This window comes from Nannospalax galili, unplaced genomic scaffold, assembly GCF_000622305.1.
Source record: "Nannospalax galili isolate Female #2095 unplaced genomic scaffold, S.galili_v1.0 scaffold680, whole genome shotgun sequence".
NCBI classification, from domain to species: Eukaryota; Metazoa; Chordata; class Mammalia; order Rodentia; family Spalacidae; genus Nannospalax; species Nannospalax galili.
The window spans coordinates 2,422,202-2,437,251 of NW_008348218.1; positions in this window are offsets into that span (position 1 = coordinate 2,422,202).

A 15,050-nucleotide genomic window follows, 5' to 3' on the forward strand; every position below is an offset into this window, starting at 1 on the left:
TTATTTTAATCATACATATCAAATTTGTGTACTTTATCATCATAATGATTAGTGAAGTGATTATTACTTTGAACTTCTGAATCTATTTCAAATAGTTATAAAATGAATGAAACTATTTCATTAATGTTTCATAACATAACCAAGTTTGAACCTTTGAAAAAATAAGCCTATTTTTCAGATACTAGTACAATTTTAAAACTCTTTTTATTATTTTAGTGGGGAGGAGGCAATGTATCATTATCTCTTCATTACCAATTTTTGTAAATTTTTAATTTCCAAAAATCTTTAATAAAAAGATTTGCTTTTTATTAAATCAGAAATGAGTTCGAATTTTTATATTTTCAGGGGAAATAGTCTTTTCAGAATGTTAAGTATCTACCAAAATGATTTTTGTCTTCATGTTTTCAATATTTATGAATGGCTAAATTTCCTGACCATTATTTGGCAAATTAGAGAACTTTGTATCATTAAGGCTTTAAGACTTGCATGACCTTAGCCAGAGTCAGCCAACCAGAGCCATACACCATGGAGACAGAAGCTGGGTGACCCTGCAGACAATCCTACTCAGCCCAAAGGGTGAAGAACTTCCTTAATGTCTGGATATGCTAAATGTAATCCACAAATTGGTCCCTGTTACTTCATGCCCTTTGGCTCATAGAGGTGAAAACAGCACTTTCGCACAAGTCACAGTGTGCATGATGGCCATCTGTTTGTCAAGTGTCAGGGCAGTCTGAGAGCAAGCACTGGTTATGAGTTAAGACTTCTGCCCTTGGGGATGAGGACTTCTCAAGATAGAAGGTGTAAGACACACACACAAACTGGTCATGCTCACGTATGAAATCATAGGAAAGAAAGGGAGAGCTTCTTTATTATCTTATAAAGGATTTTTAAAGGAATTGAGGCTATCACTAATGTGTGTACAAAATTCCTAAATGACTAGACCTTACCCATTTAGTAGCATGGACCCTTAACTTCTGTGGGTCAAAGTACCCTTAGAAAATGTCCTAATAACTACCAGTTGCCTTTCTGTAAACAGAAACATGCATTTCATGCGCTATCAAGGTTTGTGAGTTCTTTGCAACCCATCTGTACATTTCACAAGCCTTGCCAGAGTTTCATGGGTTTCCAGTGAAGAATTTCTGAACAAGTAAGCATGCTATCAGTAACAAGCCATTTACAAAGTAGGGAAAAGAGAAGAAATGACTCACGTGTGTGCATGTGTGACACTGGGCAGTTGGTCCAATCCCAAGTTTGTTAATCAACATGGAACGTTTTCTTGTAAACCCTGAGATATCTGTCCCAGTATCAGAAGTACTTTTTTAGATGCCTGAAACAAGACCTAGGGGACATCAGAACACTGACAGTGGACACAAGAGCACAAAAGTGGAGGTGGGAACTCATATAGTGAGAGAGCAAACATTCTCTTTGAACACAGACAGCACTTACCTAATGAATATTTACTGATCCTCTGTGAGGTACAAGATACAAGACAGAGCAGAAGGGCGGAGACACAGTGCTGATGTATTCTTGAGGAATCGGCATGTAACAAATCAGAGTCCCTAAGAGTTTGTATTTTATTACTGTATCATTGTACTACGTAGACTATAGAGCACATAATACACAGCTGCTGTTGATGGTTCTTTATTTTGTAGAAGAGATAAGTCCACATCTTGCTGGAATTAGAATGCACGTCTCCTAGTCAGGTTCTTTGAGCAACTACTATGTTCCAAACCCAATACTAGAATTATTTAAATAGAAACGTTCAGACCATTAGAGAAATTCCACATCTTCGTAACTAAATATAAGCAGAAGTCTATCCATCATTCTGTCTTTCTAATCTAATCTAAATGGAACAATGTTAGTTGTTAACTAACAAAATAAGCTATTGCTTCTTTTGAGGAAGCAGGTAAGAACTTTTTCTCAAATTTTAACATACTTTAATTCTATTATGAATTTATAGAGAAAGAATTTGTGTTTAACTCATGACACCAGGAAACAAAAACTTCAACACTCTGAAGTTTTGAAAGGAAAGAATGTGAATGTTTGAATCTAATGGTTTAAATTAAATAAAGTGAAACTTCTGTTCCACATGCTTCCCATTTGTCACTCTAACTTTTTATGGCAGCATTTAATTCTGCATCTTCTGCAGCCAAAAGAAGACATGGAAAAGAAGGCAGGATGGCATTCAGGGGCCATAGAAGGTACATTTTGCAATTCTTTGCAAGTTGGTCTCCCTCTCAAGGAAGGGCAGAGTTCTAGGAGAGTCATCACCCATATCTTCCATTCCTCTCTGCTGGAATGTGGATCCATTTCCTATAAACACTGAAGGAAGAGGACTTGTTCATCCAAGTGTGCTCCTGCCAGAAGAGGGGCTATCTCCTCATTTCAGTCATTAGGGAAGCAAATGTGCATCAGGATGGCTGAAACCCAGGGGTTGTAAGGACTGGAATCACTGGAGAGAGGCAGAGAATCAGAAAGACAATAATGCATGAAGAAAGCTATCAGAGGTCCAACGATCTGGGACCAGGCACCTACCGAGGGACTGAGAAGGACCGTTAATTAGGGCTTTATATAAAAGTGGCTGTTGGGGGCTGGAGAGATGTCTCAGTGGTTAAGAACACTGGTTGTTCTTGCAGAAAACCTGGGTTTGAATCCCAGCACCCACATGGCAGCTAACAACTGTCCTTAACTCTAGTCCCAGGGGATCCGACAGCCTCTTCTGACCTCCTCGGGCATTGCATGACACAGGTGCACTTACCTACATGAAGGCAATACATGCATACATATAAAAAAATTAAAAATTTTTACAAATCTTATTAAGTGGCTGTTGGATACCTCCAAGCTTACCTGTATATTACTTTGCTACCTCCAAACACTGTTTTACACACAAAGATCACTTTGCTTATGTTTATGTTTATATATTCACCTGTATATATCATATGGAGTCTAGGCTCTCCTATCCTTTTCCTATATCTGAATACCTTTTCTCCCTAATGTATATTTCTAGCTCTTCTTATGTAGAAGTATCATGTGAAACTTCCAAGGTTTTTTTAAGGAGACACAAGTCAATGATCAGGAATACGCATTTATGGATGTTATGTGTATGGTACTCCAAGTGCTTCTCATAGGACACCAGATCTTCTGTTTGTTCTGTTTTCAGCCCATATCTACAGACCTTATTATAAATTGGAAATGTTCAGATTGTAGTCTGGGGAATGGATTAGAAAATAAAAAAGAAACAACTGGCCATAAGTGCAATGTTACCATAAACTCCTAAAAAGCAGATTTAAAAAAAATTCTGCATATCTGTGTAGACTACCAAACAAGACCTGCCTCCAGACTGCACACTGGCTTGAGGGTAGAAGAAAGCCATTTGGATTTTGACTGGCAGCATATCTTTAAAATAATATAGGATGATACCCTAAGGCCTGTAGTTCTTAATATAAAGATGAAAGCCAGTGACTATTTTTCCACTGGCTTGTAGATGGTGTCCCACTCAAAGTATAATCAAAGACATGGGAAGCCAATAGAGCTCCCGATGTTTGCATCATTTTCTCATAAATCCAACACAATTTTAAATGCACTGTACTAGGATATCAATATATATAATGCTTAGACCTTGTCTTCTAAGTGTGGTGTCCTTCTGCAAATTATTTCCTTCTCCTCTCTGTCTCTTCAAATCAAACATCTTAAGAAATTTAAGGAATTGTAACATACAGATTGAATTTGTTGTGTGACTTTTCAAATAGCTGTTTTTCATTACAATACAAATTCTCATAACAGATATGTTTTATCTAGGTTAACCCAGAAGTCTACCTGAATTATCACATGGCTAGATCATATTAATCACAGAAAAAATTGATATTTTAGTTAGAATGGTAAAACATATTATTGTTGTAATCAATTCCTTTGTTTTCTCAGTATAACTGTAGTTCATTGAAAGTTTAGATGAATTTTTAAAGTGTATAAAATACTCTAAAAATTGTTTATCATAGTCAGTTCAAAGAAATCTCTTTTACTGTCTTTACTCTTTAAGGTTCTTGCAGTCAACTGAAAAATATCTCTTGAAATAGCCACATATTTACTTTTGTTCATGACATATTTTATTTTGTGGTCACTAGAAAAGAGAGAAGATGGAATAGAACAGAAAGTGGTGGGAAAAATGTCCCCCCCCAAAAAAATCAAGAAATAGATCATACTGAGATGAAGAAAGCAGTTCAAGAAGGATATGTAAGTTGTTACAAGAAGGGATTGAGGTTCTTTTTTTTTGGGAGCTGAGGTTAGCTATGCAGTGATCACTATAAAGAAAGAGAAAGGAAAGCTGGTGCTGGAGACCACATAAACACCCCCAAGAAGTTATTGGTGAAATACTCAAGTCATGAAGCTGGAAGCCAGTTACAACATGGTGTCATGGGTCCCTAACAATTTGGTTGAGGCATGGAGAGGGGACACAGGCACATAGAGAAACACAGCCCACAGCCTGAGCATACCCTCCAAAGCTAAGTGCACCCATGCTCTTCTTTTGGAAGGACCTTTCTATATTCACACACTTTGAACCTCAAGCTTTGAGAAAGTGACATCTTAAATCCAACTTCGTAGTCACAACTATTTCATATTCATTAATTTCACCCCAAATCCTCATCAACCTCACAGCATGAAATCTTGTAGACATTGTTCTGTCTAACCCTCACAATTTATTTATTGCTGGATATGAAAACAATTTCTCATTATTTAAAAATCTGGAAATGTGGCTAAAGAGATTTTAAAAGAACATTGAATCAGAGAGAATTGCAATGATGCGAATTTACTCTAACTTTATTACTAGACAAGGGATTAACAAAGGGGACCAAGAAATTTGAAATGCTTAAACTGATTTGTTATATGAGGTTCAGTTGAGCTGACTTTGACCTTCTATTAATATGTACCAAGAAAATTTGGCATCTGGTGGGCATATTGAGGATCCCGCAGGGTTCCTATCCTTGATGAGTTCATCATCAAAATAGGGACCTCCAGAGAGACCTCACATAAAATCACACTACATCAGAGACTTCTTTATTTAGAAGGTATGCTAGCATTCCACCATTGTAACAGAATTCCTGAGTTAATTAACTTTTAAGGAAAAAAGTTTATTTAATTCCTGGTTTTAAGTCCATGATTGGCTGTATCCATTCCTTGCAGACCCACGACAAGACAGTGCATCACTGGCACATGTAGCAAAGCAAAACACTTCATTTGTGGAACAAGGAGAACAAGCAAGGTTCTGGGTCTCACAGTCTCTTCAAGGGTCAGTGACCTTAAGACCTCCCAGTAAGCCCCATCTCCTGAAGGTTCTGTCATCTCAGGACAGCCTTTAACACACAGAGTGTTTGGGGGACATTCAAAATCCAAACTGAAACAGGGAAAGGACCATCATTCATGATGTAAAGCAGAGAACAGATGAGCTGAGTATGGAACTGCTTTCCAGAAGATTCCCACTAATGTCTGTTGTAAGGAAAAGATAAGTTTTAAAGAAGTCTCTTCTTCCTATTTCAGGGCTCCACTGAGCTGGCGGCCATTTAGGAACAAATACGAATATACATAAATTCACAAGCTAGTGTCTACCAAAAACATTTCTAGACAAACATAGCAAACATAAGCAACGTTTGCTCAGAACAGTACAGTTAGGTAGAAGGAACAGGAGTGAAATGGGGCCGGAGTGAAATTTTAGTTTTTTACTGTACATAACTATATATTCACATATATATTTTATATCGACATATAAAATATGTAGATATTTAAGTTCTATGCTTTTGAGCTTACCATGTGAATATATGCTTTAGATTTAGTCCTAATTAAAATATAAAACCCTAATATATTATGCTGTAGTGAAACAGCAAAACATTTGGCCTTAGCAATTACTTTAGAAAGCAAGGTGAAACAACATAAAGGTCCCTCAACTGATGAATGGATAATGAAAATGTGGTATGTTTATACAATGGAGTTCTACTCATCAGTAAGAAAAGATGAAATTATGGAATTTTCAGGTAAATGGATAGAATTAGAAGCTGTTATGCTAAGTGAATTAACACATACCCAGAAAAGCAAGCAACATATATTCCCCCTCATTTGTGGATCCTAGCACCAATCCCTTATATGTGAGTATATATCCTGAAGTAACAGCAGGAGCCAGGAACATGGAAAGGAAGCACAGAGGTACATGGAAAGAAAGAGCCTGAGAGAGGGGGAGAGTAGGAAAAACAGATGCTACCAAGGGGGACATGGGGAAAATGGAAGTACTCAACTGGGAAGGGAGGAAGGAGGTTAGACAGGGAGAGAGACAGAAGAGGGATAAAGTTTAGGTGGCATTAAAGTCAGAGTATTAACTCAAACCAGCTCCCACACCGTGGAAAAAACATATACAATTTACCTGAAGGCTATATAACACAGAATACAGTGCCAGACAGCAGAAACTTCCCTTAGAGTTGTTGGTCAGGGTAGTCCAAGAGACTTCCAAAATAACACAGGCTATGCCACAGCCCTTTATCACCTCCAAGAACTTGAAGGTAAAACCCTATTGTTGAAGACAAGTCATACTTCAGACACAAGACTTGGAGCAATGAAACTGTCTGGAAGCTTCCTCCCAGAAGACCAGCTCTCATAGTTCTGCAGTATACAACAGAGTGTGATGCACACAGAAGGCCACAAATGGCCAAGTTTCAAAGAATAAGAGACTGCGGAGTACCTGTCCCTAGATAGGACTTCTATATTAAACTTTACTCATCTGTGACTCAAAGACCATTGCAGAAGAGGGGGCAGAAAGATTGTCAAAGCCAGAGTTGGTACATGAACATAAGGAAACAGACTTTCAGGGAGCTGGGAATTTGTTCATGTGAACTTGAAACAATGATGACAGCATACACAAGACCCATGCTGACTCAATCAGACAAAAACCCAGCATAGAACTGGGGACATGGGCAGCAGGTTCCAACTCTAAGTGAGGAGCTATAGGCAACTAATTACTGCAGAGTGAGGGAGAGTAGGTCTTCTTTAAAGGGCCTACTCTAGAAAGGCTGACTAGACTCCAGTGGATGAATTTGCAAGAAAGGACATCTGGTTACAAATGTTTGACTGGGTAGGACTTAACGTATATGACAGAACTCATGAAATATGGTGAGTTGGCTACGGGGTTTGTGGGTGATGGAGGGGGTCTAAATTTGATTAAGATCCATTATATAAAATGCACAAAACTCAACGAAAATGCTTTAAAAATGAAAAAAATTGTAGAGCCTGTTTTGGACTTGACTCCACCTACTCAGTCAGGGCCATTCAAAAAATCTAATTGCTTTGTGCAGTTTGGAAATTTTGTCATACATTTGACCTGGTAAGGCAATTCAGGAGAATATCTATGGAGCCAGCACTCAAGGAGTCCTCCACAGACCAGGTGCTATGGCCATACAGGAACAGTCATTGATACAGACATATAAGCAGGATTGTATCTAGCCAAAACATTTCTGGATATATATAACTAATGCTAGTAGTGATTTTCTTACAGTAGAATTAGAGATACTAAATAAAGACTATAATGCCAATGGAATTTTATATATAGAATTTCAGCAGGAGACCTATGGGGATGCCATACACAGCAGAAGCATTCAGAGTCAAGTCAAAGAACATGCAGTCTCCGCGGACTAGGGTCCACATCTCAAGGGGCAGGTCTTTGTTCAATAGATGCTTCCCAATAACAGCAAGAATATAATCTTAAATACTCCTTCAAATTGGAAAGTGGATGGATCATCTTAGAGCAAAGAAAACGTTCACACAGAAAACTGAATGAGTATCATCTGCTTTTGCTCTTAATTTCTCTCTTGAGGGTAGTTGGGATGAAGATGGCCTTGGACCTTTATCAACATGACATGCAAGAGTTAATGTCTATGTCACTAGTACAAAAAATAGTGGAGAGCCTGAATTTTAGGCCCAATTACATAGCTACTATAATGCTGACATTTTTTATGAGCTATCTCCTCGTGTATGCAATCAACTAGAAAGCTCTTCTATGGCAGGCCTCAGAGTTCCTACTAGATCAGCAGGTCTTCATTCTTCCTGAGCAGCAAAATATATAATATGACTTGTATAATAAATTTTAACGTCTTCTGCATTAGCATCTAACAATAAACCTGGTCTCTTTTATATTTTGAATGGTCAAAAGAAATTTATGGTGTTTTCTACAGAGTAAAGATGTAGGTCTTTCGTATTATGTCAAATTGCACAAAACTGAGTTTCTTCAACGTAGAATGGCATAGGAACACAACGTCTTCCATTTCTCGGAATGAAGATGGGTAGAATTAAAGGAACAACAAATGCACAAGTTTCACCCCTTGTAGTCTGAGAAGTATCACTGACAGCCACTTGAGTTCCGTTAGTAATTCTGATGTGTAGTGAAGTTTTAGACACTATGCCTTGAGCTGAAAGAATTGTTTTCTTCTGGTATCCTTTCTATAAACTGCCAGGCAGTCAGAGACACCAAAATTGGGAAATTTTTTGAGTTACAATTTCATACACTGAAGATTCCCCATAGTGGATTCCTTCTGAACAGGATTAGATTTTTTCATTTTATGGAATGCGAACTCCATCTAAACTCAGAATATTGTGTCATTCAATGTTGTATGAAAAGATTGCTAAACTTTTCAACAAATGTGCCTTATATATACAAAATTAAGATACAAGCAATTTTTCTAATAAAGTGCACATCTCTACATCTTTGGCAGGAAAACTTTCAGGGTCAGCAAAGGTTTCTCATAAAAGCCTTTGATTCATTATGGTTAAGCATCAAGTAATAAAAACAGATCCACCACTGCCATCTCCCTTTTACTCCCGGCTGACATAAGCAGGTGCGGTGACTGCTCTGCAGATCTGCCTGCGAGGCCCCTGAGCCTACATGTGTGTCATGAATAAATGCACACTAAAATCTCTGATGAAGCTCATAGTGGGGAAAATCATTAGCAAACACATTAAGTGCAACTAGAATGCTATTTAAATTTCTATTATTAAAGAAAACATTTCCTAGTCTCTGTAAGACTATATGAAGCCTCTAAAATTAAAGATGTAAAAATATTCACTAATCCTGGTTCTAAACTTCACATATCATTAGAAAACTGATAGGACTACTAGGGTTGTATCAGATACATAAAATGAAAACTGATAAATGAAGTATATGCATGTTTATTTTCTGCAAGACATTTCTTGAAGTTTATATCTAGAGAATATATTTATAGACGGCCAAAACACACTGGTGAAACAGATTTTAATGGGTTTTCAACATGATGCTGATGGTTGATTGAACCTTTTCGCTTCAGAACATATTGCTTTGGTATTATAAAACTATGGTGTCAATCCACAGTCCCAAGACAAAGGGCCGTGAAACACTTTCATAGGGGAACTTATTTTTCTTATTTATAAATATCTCATTAACATCGATTACTATTGGTAAATCATCCAGGTCTGTGTGGTGTGCTGAACTGCATCGCATTCGTATAAGAGTCTGTCTACCGTTGAAGTTTGCCACGCCACCACCTCATTTATTTTGCATTGTTAAGGAATGAGGAGATGCATGTCAGGGAACTTTCTAGAAAACACAGGCATGTTTGTTAAAATGAAAAATCTACTTGTGTGTTGCCAAGTAGGAGGTCTCTAACATGCATCCATCTGAACCTGTATTCTTACATATGATATAGGAAGCATAGGCTAAATGTCTAAGGTCATCATTATGAACATTTGTTTCTTAACTTCACCATCAAGGGTGCAGGGAGAGCTGAGACCTGTCTTCTCTGGGAGGGGAGCACCGCATTGGTGGTCAGGACCTAGATTCTGCTGAACTCTTGTCTCTGTCTCTCTTTAGCTGTGCACATTTGATCAGTTCTTTAAATGTGCTGCACAGAAGCTTCCTCTTTTAAAGGGAAATAACAGCATAAAATAATAACTTTTATCTCATGATTCTAATAGTTTTGCTTTCATTTTTAGCATGTGATATCTGTTCTGAGAAAGCAGAAAGCGGCTTTATTAAAATTGCATATGACAGAGTAAGAGATGTTTTCATAATGATCACACCTGTAATGTTCAGAGTGGTTCTCACTTGGCTTAGAGACTTTTGACTCTGGACCATAGTGTGGAGGTTTCTGGATACTTTTTAAATAAAATTTGCAAAAATGCACGAACACAAGAACTCGCATGACTTAGAAATGTACTTGACTGAAACAGTCTTTAACACAATTATTTAAAAAATTAACTAGAGGAAATATTATGAGAAAATAACTTTATTACAAACTGAAAAGGTGATGTTCACGTTGCTTACTGGCTGTAACTATGAGCATATTACTAAATTCATTTTCTCAGTCTGGAAAATTCCCATTTCCTAAATTGGTTGAGGAGGTGAAGTTGGGTAATGCATATGAAACACTGTACCTAAAATATGAGGAGTTAATAACAGGTACTGTAATTATCATCATGTCCTTGTGAAAGACACGAGCAACACAGAGTTCCAGCATGCTCTGTACTTGGTTGTGAGACCTTTCTCTCCCTCTTTCCTCATTCCTACTCTCCTCTCCTAGCTGCCTCTTTCCTTCCTTGCTTTCTTTAGAAGAGTCGACTACACAGCACAGGCCGGCCTCAAGCTCATGATCCTCTTGCTCCGTCCTCCCTAGTTGGGATTACAGGCCTGTTCCAATGCTGAAGGCTCAATAAGACCAGAGCTGGTACGAAGCTTTCCATGCTAGACAAGGACTTGCTGCATATGCAGTCTACATAATTTATTATCTCTTTGAATACATATTAGCCTACTTAAAGTCTTTCATCGGTGACTATGCCTATCCTCATTAGCTGTTCTATTGCAAGGTGATAGAGAAGTGAAAATGAGAGTTTAGGGATTCACGAGGAAAGAAGAGTGAAGTGCTGATGGTTATTATTAGGCTAAATCTGAGTTATCTGTTCTTTTTATTGATCATAGGCACCAAAGATGCATATCAGCTTTGATTTTGTATTCAACTTGACTAACCTGCATAGACTGCTTAGGTAGAGAGAACAAAAGCACATGGAAATAATCACAAGAAGAAAAAGCTTCTAGTCTTTTCTTTGACCTGGCTGCTACCTCTCTGTGTGTCAGTCAAACTGGCTGCTGGTTTTCTTTTTTCACGAACTTTATTAGGGATCAGTTGTTTATCTCGTTTCTCCTTCTGACACAGACCGGGGCTTTGAGCTCCTATGGAAGTTCCTGTGCTATGGCCAGGCTCCCAGCACTCACAGCAGTCTCGAAGTCAGCCAAAACAACCGATGTGAGATGCTTATGGCTTAGGATGTTAGTGAACTTAGATACGACCCTCTTCTGAAGTGTGGCTTGGACACCTTGACATGTTTGTACCTATCACATATGACTGTAATCGGCTAGTAGAGAGTTCATGGAAGAATGAAAGTAACTATAAATACTCCAGAAATTCCCCTGTATTTAAGAATGTAAAAATGTTTCACAAGATATTGGTCTTTTTTTTCCAACTTTCTGAAAATACTGGAACTTCTTGATAATAAATCTGATCCACAGTCATATAAAATTAGTACCAGATTGAGAAGAAAGACCAGGTTTCCTGAGGCAAGGGTACAGGGAACCCACTTGAATGAGTGTTTGTTTTTCCATCTTTTTGTGCATGTCCACACATATTCTCAAATGCTACAAAGGCCACCTTTCATGATGAGCATGCTCAGCATTTATGAAACATTTTATAATTGGGAAATACCACCTGATTTGAAAACACCAAGCTTATCTCTACTGAAATAAATGATTTAGGTAGAGGTTTTCATATACTTTCAACAAAATGAATAAAACAAAGGATGTCAAATGAGAATGTAACAACTATAACACAACTGAGTCCAGTGAAGGCATTCTTGACCATTTTTGTCTATGTATGCATGGGTACGTGCATGCTAGTGTGAGTGTGGGCACATATGTGGGTGTGTTCATGTACATACGCGTGTGGAGGCTGAAGTTGATGCTGAATGCCTTTCTCACACTTTCTGCAGTGTACTAATTGAGACAAGGTTTCTCGCTGAACTTGGAGCTCAAGGATTCTGCTAGTCTAGCTAGTCAGGCTGCCCTAAGCATTCCCGTCTCTGGCTTCTCCCTTGTGCTGGGATTACATGTGTATACTGCATCCTCACGCTTGCCTAGAAAACATTTTCTGCTGAGTTATTTCCACAGCCTGTTGATGAGCATTATATGTGGTACCACTCCCCCTTTCCCATGTCCTGATTCTCTTTTCCTATTTCTGTGAGAAAGACACTCAGCATCAACTTCAGCCACCGCACGCATGTACACAGATTCCATTTCATGCTAAATTATTCTAAAGAAATGGAATGAGTGGGAAAGTTTCAGTGATGCGTTATACTTGTTTTAAAATTTCAAAGAGCAGATGTGATACCTTCAGGCAAGGAATGTTACCTTTCTATTGCTGTGCTAAAACACCATGAGCAAAGGAACTGTAGATAAGGAAGAGTTAATTGATCTTATGGTTCCAGAGGGGCAAGAGTCCATCATGGCAGGGAGGCAGGGTGGATGGAGGTGGCCTGAAGAGAAATGGAACATTCACATCTTCAAGCAGACACAGGAAATAAAGCAAGGCGTAAGAACTCTCAAAGCCCACCCCAAGTGACATGCTTCCTCCAGCAAAGCCACCAAAGCCTCCCCAAACAGCACCACCAACTGGGAACAAAATGTCCAAATACTTGGAGCCTATTGGAGACATTCTCATTCAAACCACAAAGTCTCTTAGGAGACTTGAAAACAGTAATAAAACATAATCCTGAGAACACTGAGACAAGACTCTAAGTTTAATGGCACTCAAACCTAGATCTGTCACCTCAGATAAAACATTTCAATCTCCTTTCTTAAGTCAATATTTCTGAGAAGAATGACAGTAACAACCATTGATCTTACCAGCTCTGACACTGTCACAAGGAAATCATATCTTTAGCTTTTAGGGGGCTGCATGTGGCCCTCAGTACTGCTATGAATTGGGAATGTGCCTTCTAACGCTCAGGACTCCCTTTTCCTATCACAGCAATGTCTTTTCCTCCCTCAGTCCCTCTGTCCCTTCCCTTTGGCAATAATTCTCTTATCTATTCAGACACCTCAAATGTTTCTCTCAATCGAAATTTGATTCCTCGGAAAGGATGGAACTAATCAATTAAGTGTTAGTAGGAAGTTAAGTTCATGCATCATGTTAAGCTTAAAGGCAGGTGAATTTTGAGTCTGAATCAGTCAGATCTAGTGGCCTCTTATGATGGCTAATCTTGATTGTTAACTAGGAGAAAAGGAGGAAGTCAGCAGAGCGCCAGCATCGCTTTGCCTCTGTTGCTTGATGCACCGGACACAAGGGGCAACGGCTCTGAAACCACGAGTAAAATAGACCTTTCCTTCCTTAAACAGTTATGTCAGGCATTCTGTCAGTGCAATGAGAGAAGAAAGTAGAAGGGACGAGTCTGCCTCTCCTACTCCAATAGATTGCAAGTCCAGGTGCACTGCAGCGCCGAGGTGGCCTCCACTGTCACACACTCACTGTGGCTCTGAACCACCGCACTGTCGGTGAACAGCATCCTCAGCACTCTTTAAAAAACCATTCAGGCCGGGCGGGGTGGCGCACGCCTTTAACCCAGCACTCGGGAGGCAGAGGCAGGCAGATCTCTGTGAGTTCAAGGCCAGCCTGGTCTACATAGTGAGTTCCAGGCCAGCTGGGGCTACAGGGAGACCCTGTCTCAAAAAGACCAAAAGCAAACAAACAAACAACAAACAAACAAACAAACAAAAAGCCATTCAGATGACATAACCTCCTTCCTTAACTCCTTCCAATGGCTCTTGTAATAACTGAAATTTCCACCCTACCCTGGCTTAGCAGTTCTGATAGAATTCAACGTTGGTCCCTGGCCAAGCTGTTCCTTTTGTTCCCAGTCCTTAAGCCATACATGATTTTTTTTTTCAACTTTCATTTTTCATAGCATGGGAGGTTCATTCGTGCCTCAGGGACTTTTCATTTCTTAGTCTCCCTGTTTGCTCCATTCTTTTCTCTCAATCAGGCCTACCTGGGAAAATTTCTGTGGGACCACATGAGAGAACTCCTTAACTCCTCATTACACCATTAGTCACTGATGTACAGTGCCAAGCTTATGATTTTCAGTGCCCCCCCCCCCACTGGAATATAAAGTCCCCGCCTCCTTTGTCTGTCACTCCATTTTCAGAGTTCAGTAGGTAGAAGGTTCTCAATAAATTGTAATTAAGGAGGAAGGAAATAATGGGAGACTGAAAAAAATTAAGGCATTTTCTCTTTAATCAAATGAAGAGACCACTCTGGATTCGGAAAACTCTACTAAACATGAGCTTTCCCGCTGTGGGGTGTGCTATGTGATCCTCTCCTACTGAGAATTTTCTATGAGCAAGCCACAGCACTCTCTGCTTTATAATGAGCAATGGTCCTTTTCACACATAGCTTCACGTATTTAGGTATGTGTGTGCGGTGTGTGAGGAGCACCTTTCCATGTGTGTTATGTGTCTTCTTGGCTCTGCACCTTTGTGTTTCAGCTGCACAGACACACAGTCTAGCTCTGTGTGTTTCACTGAGGCCCATGACACTCCTCACATAGTTCAAAGACTGCCTCCCTTGGACTACATTTCTTTCAAATGTCATTGTGATGATTCATCTTAATCTTCAACTTTAGTGGATTCAGAGTCTACTAAGAAATGAGTAAAACACACAGCATGGTACATCTGTGAAGGAGTTAGCTCATGAGGTCTCTGACCAGTGAGTGCATTAACATCCTGAGAGATACAAACCACAATGGCAGTATTGGGAGGGATGAAAGATGGGTGGTAAGGCCTGGCTGTGGGGAGTAGGTCATGAGATTGGGGGTGATTTTGTGAGGCTTGTATCTTGTGCAGGCCTTTTCTTGTACCTTTCCTCTACTTCCCCATCTACCATATTGTGAGCTGCTCCCATTCACCAGGCCTCCTTGCCATGATGAACTGACCCCTTGGACTC